The following is a 15,797-nucleotide window of genomic DNA, read 5'->3' as shown; positions in this document are numbered from 1 at the left end:
GTTATTAAGCCTTGGTTTACTTTGTTTTATTTGCCTGACACACTAGGAGGGGTGCCGACAATCTGGTGTCAACTCCTAATCATCTTCCTTTAGTGTGTATTATCTTTTGATATTTTGTTTCAATACCTTTCTCTTTACTTCTGTGACTAATCTTGAAATAGTTTCTTTGAATGTTTGGGGTCTTGTGTCAAAAGTCAAGATTATACAAAGTTATTGTCTGTTTTACCTGCATTTTTATCACTCTTTAATTTAATATTGTTTATTATCATTATGCTGCTGCTGGAGTATGTGAAATCACAAAGTATCTGTCTATCTATCTATCTATCTATCTATCTATCTATCTATCTATCTATCTATCTATCTATCTATCTACAGTGGTGTGAAAAACTATTTGCCCCCTTCCTGATTTCTTATTCTTTTGCATGTTTGTCACACAAAATGTTTCTGATCATCAAACACATTTAACCATTAGTCAAATATAACACAAGTAAACACAAAATGCAGTTTTTAAATGATGGTTTTATTATTTAGGGAGAAAAATCTAAACCTACATGGCCCTGTGTGAAAAAGTAATTGCCCCCTGAACCTAATAACTGGTTGGGCCACCCTTAGCAGCAATCACTGCAATCAAGCGTTTGCGATAACTTGCAATGAGTCTTTTACAGCGCTCTGGAGGAATTTTGGGCCACTCATCTTTGCAGAATTGTTGTAATTCAGCTTTATTTGAGGGTTTTCTAGCATGAACCACCTTTTTAAGGTCATGCCATAGCATCTCAATTGGATTCAGGTCAGGACTTTGACTAGGCCACTCCAAAGTCTTCATTTTGTTTTCTTCAGCCATTCAGAGGTGGATTTGCTGGTGTGTTTTGTGTCATTGTCCTGTTGCAGCACCCAAGATCGCTTCAGCTTGAGTTGACGAACAGATGGCCGGACATTCTCCTTCAGGATTTTTTGGTAGACAGTAGAATTCATGGTTCCATCTATCACAGCAAGCCTCCCAGGTCCTGAAGCAGCAAAACAACCCCAGACCATCACACTACCACCACCATATTTTACTGTTGGTATGATGTTCTTTTTCTGAAATGCTGTGTTCCTTTTACGCCAGATGTAACGAGACATTTGCCTTCCAAAAAGTTCAACTTTTGTCTCATCAGTCCACAAGGTATTTTCCCAAAAGTCTTGGCAATCATTGAGATGTTTCTTAGCAAAATTGAGACGAGCCCTAATGCTCTTTTGCTTAACAGTGGTTTCGTCTTGGAAATCTGCCATGCAGGCCGTTTTGCCCAGTCTCTTTTATGGTGGAGTCGTGAACACTGACCTTAATTGAGGCAAGTGAGGCCTGCAGTTCTTTAGACGTTGTCCTGGGGTCTTTTGTGACCTCTCGGATGAGTTGTCTCTGCACTCTTGGGGTAATTTTGGTCGGCCGGCCACTCCTGGAAAGGTTCATCACTGTTCCATGTTTTTGCCATTTGTGGATAATGGCTCTCACTGTGGTTCGCTGGAGTCCCAAAGCTTTAGAAATGGCTTTATAACCTTTACTAGACTAATAGATCTCAATTACTTCTGTTCTCATTTGTTCCTGAATTTCTTTGGATCTTGGCATGATGTCTAGCTTTTGAGGTGCTTTTGGTCTACTTCTCTGTGTCAGGCAGCTCCTATTTAAGTGATTTCTTGATTGAAACAGGTGTGGCAGTAATCAGGCCTGGGGGTGGCTATGGAAATTGAACTCAGGTGTGATACACCACAGTTAGGTTATTTTTTAATAAGGGGGCAATTACTTTTTCACACAGGGCCATGTAGGTTTGGATTTTTTTCTCCCTAAATAATAAAAACCATCATTTAAAAACTGCATTTTGTGTTTACTTGTGTTATATTTGACTAATGGTTAAATGTGTTTGATGATCAGAAACATTTTGTGTGACAAACAGGCAAAAGAATAAGAAATCAGGAAGGGGGCAAATAGTTTTTCACACCACTGTATGTATGTATGTATGTATGTATGTATGTATGTATGTATGTATGTATGTATGTATGTATCTATCTATCTATCTATCTATCTATCTATCTATCTATCTATCTATCTATCATAACTTGTGGTGTAAGAAGGCTTTAAGTAGCTTTGCTGCAGGAAAGTAAACTCTGAGCTAATGATATGTACAGACTTCGTAACAGGCGTTACTCCATTGTTGCATTGGCATCAGCAGACTCCCAGACACAAGGCATAACAGTTCTTTTTTACCAGACGTTGCAAGTGAAGTCATTGGGTGTGGGCAGATGTACTTTATATAAGTTGAGTTTGCTCAAAAGAAAATCACCTTCTTTTCTATTTACTCCCCCACGCCCTATCAATCATCACTCATTCCTTATATTATTTATCTAATCCTCCCTTTAAAAAGAGTATGAACTTCATCTGGGAATTGACGCAAATTCATTATACGTACAGTATATATGAATCTGCTATTCGATAAACTCTGAGGCAACAGTGCATTCCTCAATCATCCAAGTCACTGTGCAAATTTGTGTCCGCTTTGAACCAATGCGATTCATTCCATTTGCTTAACCATTCAGCTAAAGCTTTCTCCTTTTACCACCCCTACCATCAATCATACTCCAGGACTGACTATATTTTTGTTTCACAATCTGTAGCAACTTTCGATGCCTGATTCTACATTGGAACGACCCTCACTAACTGAGCACAGAGCATCCACATTCTAAATTTCTCCGTTGAATCTACTGGTGGTTCAGTACATCCCTGCATGAAAGCATCGACTTCTGTACCAAACTTTCTACAATGTTAGATACATTTTTAAAAATAAACTCAGTCAGTCATCTTACGATATTGTCTTATAGTCTATAGTCTGTAAAATGTGCTATTCGTGTCTTCACAATAGATTGCGATGACCTAAAATAATTAAACTCAAACAACAGCTCTCGGCCATGGAGGATTAACACCCTTGTATGGTAGATCCTACAATGTAATTATGACGTGTGGGTTCCCATGATTAGATCTGAATTATTCTCTTTGCTGCCCTAGAGGGCTGAGTTTGAGATTCACTGTACTCACATGTAGTATTATGTATCCAGTATAAAAAAAACTGACACAGAAACTGACAGCTCTTCTCACTTTTAAAACAGGGCAAATATCCAGAAAATTATTCCAGCTTTAGACCTATTTCACTGATTAACTCAGATGCAAAACAATTAGTCATTCACAAGTTAATTCATCCTGATCAGACAGGCTTCATTTGCTCTTGGCAAGCAGCTGATAATATGCGTCAACTATTGCACATACTTGATGTAACACCATCTTTATCTAGTTGGGTTGCTTTACTGACTCTTGATGCAGGTTATGAGATCAATGGGATTTGGTGTTGCTTTTATTAATAATGTTCCAGCACCACACTCCTCGCCCATGGCTGTCACTCTCACTAATTCATGTATATCTCAGCCCTTTCAAAGCTTTTCAAAGGTGCCAGACAAGAATGTCCTCTCTCCCCTCGTCTTTTTAACTTATCTCTGTAGCCACTTTCCCATAAGTTAATCACCCTCAACTACTGCTTGCAGTTTCCCTCATAAAATTCAATGAAATGCAGATGACCAGTCAGTCAGGAAAATGTCAGTCAGCTGAATGTCAGTCAGGAAATATATATTTTTTAAACATTTTATTAATTTTATTAAAAACATTCCACACAAGCAAGTCAAGATTTACAAAACTAAGGTCTAATCAAATGAACCCCCACCCATGAGAAAGAGAGCTAGGTCAGCAGAGTAAAACTTAAATAATAGTAAAATTATATAGATAAATAAATGAATAAAAATAAATAGATTAAAAAAAAACAGGGGAGAGAATCTGCTTCCTCAATGTTTTAAATGCTTATTCTAAAACTTTATTAATCAGATCCTGCCAGGCTTTGAAAAAGTTTCGTATAGATCCTCTAAGTGAGAATTAGATTTTTTTTCCAATTTTAGATAATATATCAGTTACCCACTACAGGGGTCCTCAATCACGGTCCTGGAGAGCCGCAGTGGCTGCAGGTTTTTGCTCCAACCCAGTTGCTTAATAAAAAGCACTTATTGCTAAAGTAACACTTCTGCTTCACTTTAGTGATTTTGAGCCCTTATTGCTTAATTTTGTCTTAAACAGCTATTTTAATTGCTCCTTATTATCAATAACATGCAAATGACAAGAGAGAGCAGCATTTCTCCATTTAGCTTATTTACATTTACACCTGTGTGTATTTATCTGCACTATTGGGTTTCATTAAATACTTGGAAGAAAAACGAAGAGAAAAAAGTGAAGGACTGAGAATTACTCGTCCATTTTAGCCTTCAAATCATTTGCATGATAGAAAGGGAAAGAAAATTTAGGATATGAGAATGACCTGACATAGCAGAGTTAATTTAATTTCATAGCTTGTTAGTGCTTTATTGGCAAGAATTGCTTTCTAATTAAGCAACCAGGTCAAAACAAAAACCTGCAGCCACTGCGGCTCTCCAGGACTGGGATTGAGGACCCCTGACCCACTATAAAGTTAATTGGACAAAGTCTGCGCTTCTTCCATTGGACACTTCCTGTAGTCAAAGCTCCTTCCGTAGTTCTTTTAAATATTTAGGTTTTGACATTTTTCCTGCATTACAAAATACTGTAACCTCTAATTATTGTTGGATCTTAACTAGTGTCAAGGATACACTCATTATGTGGTCATCTTTTCATTCCAGGCTGGCTTTTATTAAAATAAATGTTCTCCCTTACTTTACTGTAAGCACTATGCTTTCTCTCCCCCCTCCAAAACATTTTGGTTGGAAGCTAGACCATTGGTCTCGATTTTTGTATGAAATAAAGAGACTTGTTAAGTTTTCTACCCAAATTCATGATAAATTACAGTAGAAAGCCAGGTCTCCTTACCAAATTTTGAATTGTGCCAGTGGGCTTTTGTTTTGTGTCCAAATTGCAGTTGGCTTCTGATAATCCCCCTTCTTAGTTTGGAAGCTGCCCCTCGACCAAGCATGTCAAACTCAAAGGCTAACAACGGGCCAAATAAACAAGGTTTAAGTTTATGTGGGCCGCAAAAAACAAAAACTTCAATTTTCATAAAAGTGCAGGTTTATTTTGAAAAGTAAAGTATAAAAAAAAAACATGAACAACGATAAAATTAATGTTTTCTCCCTGACACTTGCCATTGGGGAAAATCTTGTTCGCAGTAATTACAGTACTTTCAAAACTGATCCAAGGTGAATGTCAGTAATTCTGGATATGACAGGAGACTTATTTCCCTTCAGAATTGTAAATAACTCCTCACACCGATAAGCACTTCCAAACATGGATATAATTTCATATGCGAATTTCAGGTATTTTCAAACCTGGCAGGTAAATATTTGTAAAATCCAGGCACTCCAACTTCACTGAATTTTTCCTTCAAATCTGAATCGCACTGATCTCAATTACCTCCATTTGCATTTGATTAGGTACTGATTTAATATTTATTGAAAAAATCTAAGAAAACAAAGAAAACTTGTCTGCAGATTGTTTCAAATTCAGTTCTAAGGCTTATAATTTTTTCTGCGTATTTTTGATACGATGCAGTTTCACTTAAACTTGATTTGTTCATGTTGCATGTTGGAAAGTGCGTTAAATCTTCATTTTTCAACTGCTTTTCGCAAAGAACTAGTTTACATTTGAATGCCTCAACTTGGTCACACATGTTCGTAATGATCTGATCTTTTCCTTGCAGTTTTAAATTTAAATCATATAAGTGCTTTGTTATATCAACCATGAAGGATAAATCTTGCAACCATACTGTGCTTTTTAGTTATTATGAACTGACATATTTCTTCTTTCAAGTCCTAGAATTGTTTAAGAATCTTGGAGCAGGATAGCCATTGTACCTTGCTATAGTAAGACAAACCGGAATATTCGCTAATTCACTTAAGAAAGCAGAGAACTGTTGCCGATTTAACCCTCGAGATTTTATGAATTAATGATTGTTTTGATAGATGTCAACACATTTTCCATGTTTATTACTTTCGCGCATAATACTTCTTAATGTATAATACAATGCGTATGATGAATCTTGGATCCGTCATAAATTTCACTTTGCTTTTTTTGCAGTAATGCCACAAAACCATTGTTTTTCTGGTCATAGAAAGAGCTCCATCTGTAACAACAGAAGTTAATTTTGACAGATGTAGATTGTATTTATGCAGAACTTCAAAAACATACTTAAATATATCTTGTCCTGTACTAGTGTTATGCATTAGTACTAGTTCTAATAATTCATAAAAAATTTTGAAATCTATGTCGCTAACTGAGCTATGCCCCCAATGTCCGTACTCTTATCACAGGCAATGGAAAAAGCTTCAAAAATAGATGATTTCGCATTGATCTGAACACTTAAAATTGTCAGCCAAATCAGTAATTCTTTCCACAACTGTATTTCGAGACAGACTGTTTGAAAAGCCTCCATATTTCCAGGACAAGTAATTTCTGCAGCTTTAATTAGACATTCCTTAATGAAATCACCTTCAGTAAAAGGTTTTGAGTATTTAGCTATTAACTCCGACAAGACGTAGCTTGCATGCACTGCCGCTTCACTTTCTTGTGGTACTTTAATAAACATGAACTGTTGTTTTTTCAGTCCTGACTTGAGCTCTTTCAACTTTTCTTGTCTCATTAATCCCTCATAATTATCATATTTCAATTTATATTGATCATAGTGACGATTAATGTTGTATAACTTTGGTACACTGATAACATTATTACATATTAAGCAGATTTTATTTTTTACTTCACAGCAAAAATACTCCAATTCCCACTTTTCTTGGAAATTTTCGATGTTCGTCAGCAATTTTTCATTTATTACTACCACTTCATTTCAATAGCAACATGCTGAATACAAAGGACTGATAAAAATTAACAATCATAAACATAATAGAATCTATACTAATAAAAGGCAAAGCCCTCACTCACTCACTCACTCACTCACTCACTCACTCACTGACTCATCACTAATTCTCCAACTTCCCGTGTGGGTGGAAGGCTGAAATTTGGCAGGTTCATTCCTTACAGCTTCCTTACAAAAGTTGGGCAGGTTTTATATCGAAATTCTACGCGTAATGGTCATAACTGGAAGCAGTTTTTCTCCATTTAATGTAATGGAGATGAGCTTCAACGCCGGGGGAGTTTAGTGTGACATCATCACGCCTCCCGTAATCACGCAGTACATAGAAAACCAGGAAGACCTCAAAAGCGCTGAAGAAAACATGCATTATATAATTGAGAAGGCAGCAAACAATAAGAAGCGGCGAGTGACATATACAACCATATTCATGAGTTCTGCTACTTGAAACAAAGCACGATGTAAACCTACACTTTAAATTAAGTTCATAGACAGGCTGCCGCTGGCGTTTGTAATTTAGTGCCTGCCCATATAAGGCCGTCCGTCAGCGGCAATCAATAGCAAACTCCACTAAATATTCACGGGTGAAGGACTGTGCTTATGGAGAGGAAGATGAGATGGTCAGGGTGGTGTTTGGCACAAACTCAGCAAAACTGCGAGAGAAAGTTTTAAGTGCCAGGACTAAGGTAACATTAAATACAGCCATGGACATAGCACGAGATGGCACCAGCACAGCTAGGAACCTTCGATGCATGTACACGAGTGGCTCCGTGAACTGGCGCAGTGCACAGATAAAAGCAACAGTTCCAAAGAGCTGAACAAAACCGAATTACACAATTGAAAAGGCAGCAAAAAATAAGCGTCTGATACATACAAGCATATTCATAAATCCAAAACAAAGCACACGTTGGAAAAAGTCAATGTCCGCTAAAGGAAGACAGTGTAAAAAACCCGTGCATGCAGTGTGTCAGGTCTCAGATAAAGAAGAAAGCGAGCTGTTTATTGATGCAGTAAGAAGCGAATCGATGAATGAAACCTGTCATCTTTACAGCGATTGACAAACACGGAATGTAACTTGAACACAACACATCCTACAAATACGAACCTGATTGAAAGAAATAATGATAATCAAATCCTTGATGACAGCAACACTCAGTAACACTCACAAAACAAATACTGTATATTGACAGTCATGTTACGTTATTTTTAAAATGTTCCCTTTTCTTTTCTAGCTTTTTAACACACTACTTCTCGCTGCGACGCGGGTATATATATATGTATATATATATCCCGATCTACATACTCGAATAATGGATACTTTATTAGCCATCAATGATTGTTTTGGTAAAGCCATACTCAGTGTATTCATTAGATGAGCGGTAAAAAGTAAGAGCGAGGGAGGATGACTTATTGAGGCATGCAGGCTGTAGTCTTGCGTCAACTCTATCTGAATTGCGCGATCACATTTGAAAAATATATCTTTTCAAGTTCTATTTAGTCCATATGTGTCAAACTCAAGGGCCACGGGCCACATCCGCCCAGTGTAATTATATCCGGCCCGCGAGATCATTTTATATACTGTATTATTGTTATTAATGGCCGGGTATATGAAGCGCTGGTAACACAATAAACTACAGATCCCATAATGCAGCGCTTCAGCTGCCTTGCGAACACTTACGCGTTAATCAAGTCTAGCTTATGATGCTGCAAGTTATTGCGAAGCTAGCTCACACGATGCTGAAGAGAAAAGTTGATTCTGAAAATAGAGCCTTTAAAAACCGATGGGAGGCTGAGTATATGTTTACTGAACCCGTGTGTCTCATTTGTGGAGCTAATGTGGCTGTAATTACAGAATTTAATCTAAGGCGGCACTATGAGACAAAACATCAGGGTAACCTGAATGCAATGCAGAAGATACAGAAAGCAGAATAATTAAATAAGAATCTGACACTTCAGCGGACGTTTTTACCCGTGCACAATCACAAAGTGATTTCAAGTGAAGCTGCTTTTATGGGAGACACAAATGCACCAGTGCACCTTGCCCCACTTTCCCTGTTGCCAAGTAATGTTAAACCAAGTCGTCACTACGGTGTTCCCAAATCGCACTTTGCTGATAAACTGGCGCACTGAGTTTGCACGGCGCTTTGGTGACTTTGAAGAACAAAAAGTCCGTCTACATGCGGCTCGAACCTTGTGCATGTTTGGTAGCACATATCTGTGTGAGAAGCTCTTCTCAGTGATAAAGACTAACAAAACAGCACACAGGAGTCGCCTCACTGATGAGCACCTGCAATCCATCCTGAGAATCTCCACAACACAGAACCTCACACCAAACAGAAACGAACCTGTGCCAAAAAGATGCCAGGCGTCCAGCTCTAAAATGACATATGAGCAAAGACAACTGAATGATTTGATTTGTTATTGCTGAAAGGAACACATTTTATTTATATTTCCAGGTTTTGTTATGCAGCATGTTCATATTTGAATTTGTATAATTTTGACAGGATATATTTTTATGGAGAGCAAAATCTTTTGGGATATTTAAAATCTAAGTTTATTTTTTATATAAAATTACATAAGAGTAAAGAAATTTGAATGTTTGTTCTTTTAACGTTTACTTTATTTCTAACTTGTATAATTTAGACAGGATATATTTTTATGGAGAGCAAAATATTATAAGTTGTTTAAGGTTTGAGTTGATTTATTCAGAATAATATTCCTGTCTGTTTTACCATTCCTACCAAAGATATTTCTGTCGACTAAATAAAAATTCCTTCTATTTAAAATTTAAATAGAACTTGAACAAATCGATAGTTCATAATATCCACGCAGACTTGCGTAAGAGCGGGTGTCATCCGTTTTAACAAACAGCGTATTGCACTGATACTGAAATAGCTGTGTGTGTATATATGTAGATATGTATGTATATGTATATATATGTTTATATATGTGTGTGTGTGTGTATGTATATATATATATATGTATTTGTGTGTATATATGTATATATATATGTATGTATATATGTGTGTGTGTATATTTATGTGTATATGTATAGATATGTATATATATATATGTGTATATGTATAGATATGTATATATATATATATGTTTATGTATGTGTGTGTAAATATATATATATGACAACAACACTCATCACTCACAACAGTGACAAAACAATTACATTGACAATCATGTTACGTTATTTTCAAAATGTTTCCTTTTCTTTTTCATTGCTTCTTTAACACACTACTTCTCCGCTGCGAACTGCGGGTATTTTGCTAGTATATATATATATATATATGTATGTATGTATGTATGTATGTATGTGTGTGTGTGTTTGTGTGTGTGTGTGTGTGTATATATATGACAGCAGCAATCCAAGCTGTGAGAAAACAGTAAAAAGGAGGCGTGTCAGGCGTCGTGGTACATTTTCTGATGCAGCTACCGAAAACAACTTCGTGACGCTGCCGCCAAATACACAAAACAATTACTTTGACAATCAACGTCCGCCATGTTGAACTTTCTTATTTATGGCCCCATCTTCACGAAATTTGGTAGGTGGCTTCCCTGCGCTAACCAAAACCGATGTACGTACTTATTTCAATGGTATGACGCCACTGTCGGCCACCATTGAACTTTCCAACGTCACTAATTTTCCAACTTCCCGTGTAGGTAGAAGGCTGAAATTTGGCAGGCTCATTCCTTACAGCTTACTTACAAAAGTTAAGCAGGTTTAATTTCGAAATTCTATGCGTAACAGTCATAACGGTCAACAACGTCCTCCATGTTGAACTTTCTTATTTATGGCCCCATCTTCACAAAATTTGGTAGGCGGCTTCCCTGCGCTAACCAAAACCAATGTATGTACTTATTTCGGTGGTATGACGCCACGTTTAGCCACCATATTGAACTTTCCAACGTCACTAATTCTCCAACTTCCCGTGTATGTAGAAGGCTGAAATTTGGTACTTATTTCGGTGGTATGATGCCACTGTCGGCCGCCATATTGAACTTTTCAACAGTCTTTGTTACTTATGGGCCAATTTTCAAGAAATTTGATACGCGGGTTCCCAGCGTTAACTGAATCCTACTTATGTACATATATACGTCCATAGCCTGCAGCTCGGTCACCGTGTGAGGCAGCGTTGGGTCCCCCATCCAAACGCCTCCCACATTGTTGGCTGCCTGCCTATATAAGGCCGTCCGTCGCTCCAGTCTCTACATTCCCTTCCTTGCTTCGCCACAGGATTCATGTCTCCCTGCTAACTACAGCCTTTTTATTTAATCCACGGCTTCTCCGCTGTTAAATTGTTCATTTATTACGATTATAGTTATTGTGTAGATATTTTAGACTTACTTTACATTGTTCAGGTACCCATTTCCTTTATCATTCCAACCGTACCCCCATTAACATGTCTATCGAGGTAATCACCATCGATCAAAGAACTGTCACTTACCGAGTGGTTTCCATGCCCGGAGATGGCACCTACCTTTTCCATTCTCTTTGTTACATATTGCACGGCCATATAAGGCTCACTCTTGATATCCGGAGGAACATTGTGTCTTATGTATTGAATGACTGGGACAGGTTCAAGGTGTGGACTGATGACGGTACAGGAGATAATTATACTACACAGGAGCACTATAAGAGTGAAATGCTTAAGCCCTTCACCTATGCATCTGCATGTGAGCTGAAAGCTGCCGCTGAATTGTTCGGTTGTCGCTTTCAAGTGTACCGAAATGGCCAAATATTTTACACCTTTGGACAACCGCCAATGCCTCTTAAACATCTTAGATTGACAGGTGACGATTTCAGTAGTTGACACTTTGATGTTTATGAATGTTTACACTCTCAAAAGCTGGATGTGAAGTTATCGATGAAACTGGTTGTATACTTACAGCGCTTGACAGATGCCAATGTCTCTTCAACACAAGTCCTACAAATACTGTCATAATTGAAACAAACCATGAAACTCAAACCGATTATGACAGCAGCAATCCAAGCTGTGAGATTTGAAGCAAGATTACTGTTCACATGGCTAACTGTACGTTGCATGCTTAAGAGTAAGCTCAGCGCACAGCTTGGTCATATTACAACCGGAGGGCCGAACTCACAATGTGGTATACAAAGAGATCCTTAACAAATAATTATTGGTATATTTTTCCTCAGTTTAAAAAGATTTAAATTTCTTCTTAATAAAACTTTTAAGACAGTACTTTGCCGCAGCGAAGCGCGGGTATTTTGCTAGTCTATACTAATAAAAGGCAAAGCCCTCACTCACTCACTCATCACTAATTCTCCAAGTTCCCGTGTAGGTAGAAGGCTGAAATTTGGCAGGCTCATTCCTTACAGCTTACTTACAAAAGTTGGGCAGGTTTCATTTCGAAATTCTACGCGTAATGGTCATAACTGGAAGCTATTTTTCTCCATTTACTGTAATGGAGTTGAGCTCGAAAGTCGTGGGGGGCGGAGTTTCGTGTGACATCATCACCGCTCCCACGTAATCACGTGAACTGACTGTCAACGTAGTACGTAGAAAACAAGGAAGAGCTCCAAAAAGCGCTGAAGAAAACATGCATTATATAATTGAGAAGGCAGCGAAACAATAAGAAGCGAGCGAGTGACATAGACTGCCATATTCATGAGTGCTGCTACTTCGTAAAGAAAGCAAGGTGTAAACCTAAAGTTTAAATTAAGTTCATAGACAGGCTGCGCTGGCGTTTGTCATGCCCACGGGTATCGCGGGATACAAGTTTAATGAGAGGACGCAGGATATAAACAAGAGTTTTGATCACTTTGTAACTAAGTTAAAATTGCTGGTGAAGGGCTGTGCTTATGCAAATTCCGAGAGACTGTGTTTGTGGGGGATTGACAGTTAAGGAGGGTGGGGGAGTCACGTCATCATATACCCTCCCATTCACCTCATTTCGCTCTGAGCTGAGCTCCCCGGCTAACGCCGTCTTCCGAAGCAACTTCGTCACACTGCCACCAAATACTCACAGAAAAATCCACAAGTTAATACACACGCTGTCTCTAGAGTTTCTCCACACTGAATCCTCCAGGCACTACTTACAAAAGGTTACATTGACAATCGTGTTACGTTATTTTTAAAATGTTTCCTTTTCTTAGCACAAGCACAGCTGAGAAGCTTCGATGCATGTGCTCCATAATGCGTTAAAAAATAATGCATTTAATCACACTTTGCATTACAAACAAAGGGGAACTTCTGTCAATGCATGATTTCCTGGTACACCGATTACATTGATCAGCGCTTCATGATTCATTTTACCCTCGCACCACCTTAGTTTGAGAAGAAGTATGAAAAAATATGAGGTTAACACAGAAAAACAGATCACCAATTGAAGCTTTATGAATAATCGATTCGCCATCAATAATTGTTTTGGTAAAGCCATACTCAGTGTAATCCTCCTTCCATTTTAGAATTTTTCCGCGACTAGCCATGATTAAATGAACGGTAAAAAAGTAAGAGCAAAGCCAGGGTGACTTATTCAGGCAGGCAGGCGACAGCTCAATAGCTCGAATTTGGATATAAGTAGGTTCTATTTAGTCACCAGAAATATCTTTGGTAGGAATGGAAGTTGAATTTAGTCTTTAAATTTCTATGGTAAAGAAAAAGTTATGCAATGATGACTAAATTTAACTATATAAAGTCAAAACTTGTATATATAAAGTCACTGTCGGAATAAATAAAGTCAAAACTTGAATATATAAAGTCATTCCCAAATATATATAGTCAAAACCTGAGTATATAAAGACGGTGTTGGAATATTTCTGAATATATAAAGTCAGCGCTGGTATAAAGTCAAATTTTGATTATATAAAGTCAGCGTCGGAATATCAATCCATTTACCAACCCGTTGAATCCAACCACAGGGTCACGGGGGTCAGCTGGAGCCAATCCCAGCCAACACTGGGCGCAAGGCAGGAACCAATCCTGGGCAGGGCACATACATCACTTTCAAAACATTAACCGAACAGTGTTTTTTTAATTTATTTTTCTGAATACGTTTTTGTTAACTTAGTTCAGTTCAGAGTCGTTTCAATCAATAGATTTTGACTTTGACTTTATATATTCAAAAATGAGTTTATATACTCCGATGTTGACTTTATATATTCAGGAATGACTTTATAAATTCCGATGCTGACTTTATATATTCCAGCGCTGACTTTATATATTCAAGTTTTGACTTTATATATTCTGCCTGTTTGGCCCCCCAAAGTATATATGTGTGTGTGTGTATATATATATATATATATATATATATATATATATATATATATTCCAGCAACACTCATGACAATGACAAAACAATTACATTGTCAATCATGTTACGTTATTTTTAAAATGTTCCCTTTTCTTTTTCATTACTTCTTTAACACACTACTACTCCGCTGCGTAGTGCAGGTATTCTGCTATATATATATGTGTATGTATATATGTGTGTGTGTGTATATATATATATATATATGTGTATATGTATATATGTATGGATATGTGTGTATGTATATATATATATGTTTGTGTGTATATATATATATATATATATATATATATATATATATGACAGCAACACTCATATCAGTGACAAAACAATTACATTGACAATCATGTTACATTATTATTAAAATGTTTCCTTTTCTTTTTCATTACTTCTTTAACACACTACTTCTCCGCTGCGAAGCGCGGGTATTTTGCTAGTATTTTAATAAAATTGATTATTTTTCCTTGAACATCAGCTTACCAGATACTAAATAACTGCACAAATTAATAAGTGTTACATAAATACATTTATTTTTCTTGTTCACCGAAAGCGAAATATTTCCTGTTACGCACACCAAACAAATCAGTTCAAACAAGACTGACAACTGGATGTGGGCATGGCACTGGCACGTGATACTAGGTATATAATCAACTGGTAGAAATTGTGGGGAAAATGTATGCAACATGGCTATATGTAGTAATCACTTTCATTGGCAAATGTTTGGCTGGGCCGCAAAAATATTGGTCGCGAGTTTGACACCGCTGCCCTACACCCTTTTCTCATCTTCACAGCAATAAAACGAAGCGCCTGTGGCAACAATTTGGGACCATTCATTTCCTATATGCTGTGTTTATGGTGCAGGGTTGAAAAAAAAAAATGTACGATTACTGGCCCAGATGGTACTCGCACACTTCCATATTCAGTCCTGCTTTATAAATAGGTGGTTGTCCCGTTTCATTGCCCTCATGGACATACTTGGGCATGTCAGCACTTGGCGACATTTTTTAATGATTCTTGGCTTGTGACATAATCTCTAAGTCCTTGTTTGGAATTCCATCCTCCTCCTTTTTTCTTTTATTTAAAACTAAGGTCTGTTATCAAAAAGGCAACATTTCACTATCTTCCACTCTTCCTTCCCATCTATTCTACATTTTTTGTAACACTATCCTTTATCTTGAGATCTGTGTCATCACTCACTATATGCTCGACTCTGTAAGACCTCATAACGAACCTTTACCAATCCTCTGTTTGACAGCGGGATCTTTCCTTAACACCCCCTCTTTCTTGGAAATATATATTTACTAGCATTTTATTTTCATCTAAGAAACCCATCCTATAAAATAAATTATCACACTTATTCAGCTCCCAAAGCTTTTTACTATGGGTCTGTCCACTAATCCCTATTGTTTCCTCTGCCAGTTGAACATCCCAGGTACTTTTATGCCAGTGTTTTGGAAGTGCTCCTCAATTTGTTTTGTGGCTATCATTAAACTTTTCTGTACTGGTTTTCACATTAATATCCCTTCTCCTCAATTTATTCTCTTACTGGACCTCTCTTTCACATCTATCCAGCACAACCCATTTTGACAAGCCTCACGTTTCAGTCTGACTCTCCTA

The sequence above is a fragment of the Polypterus senegalus genome, chromosome 11, assembly GCF_016835505.1.
Source record: "Polypterus senegalus isolate Bchr_013 chromosome 11, ASM1683550v1, whole genome shotgun sequence".
In the NCBI taxonomy this organism is placed as follows: Eukaryota; Metazoa; Chordata; class Cladistia; order Polypteriformes; family Polypteridae; genus Polypterus; species Polypterus senegalus.
The sequence above is the reverse complement of the archived record's forward strand: the minus strand, read 5'-3'. Positions refer to the sequence as shown.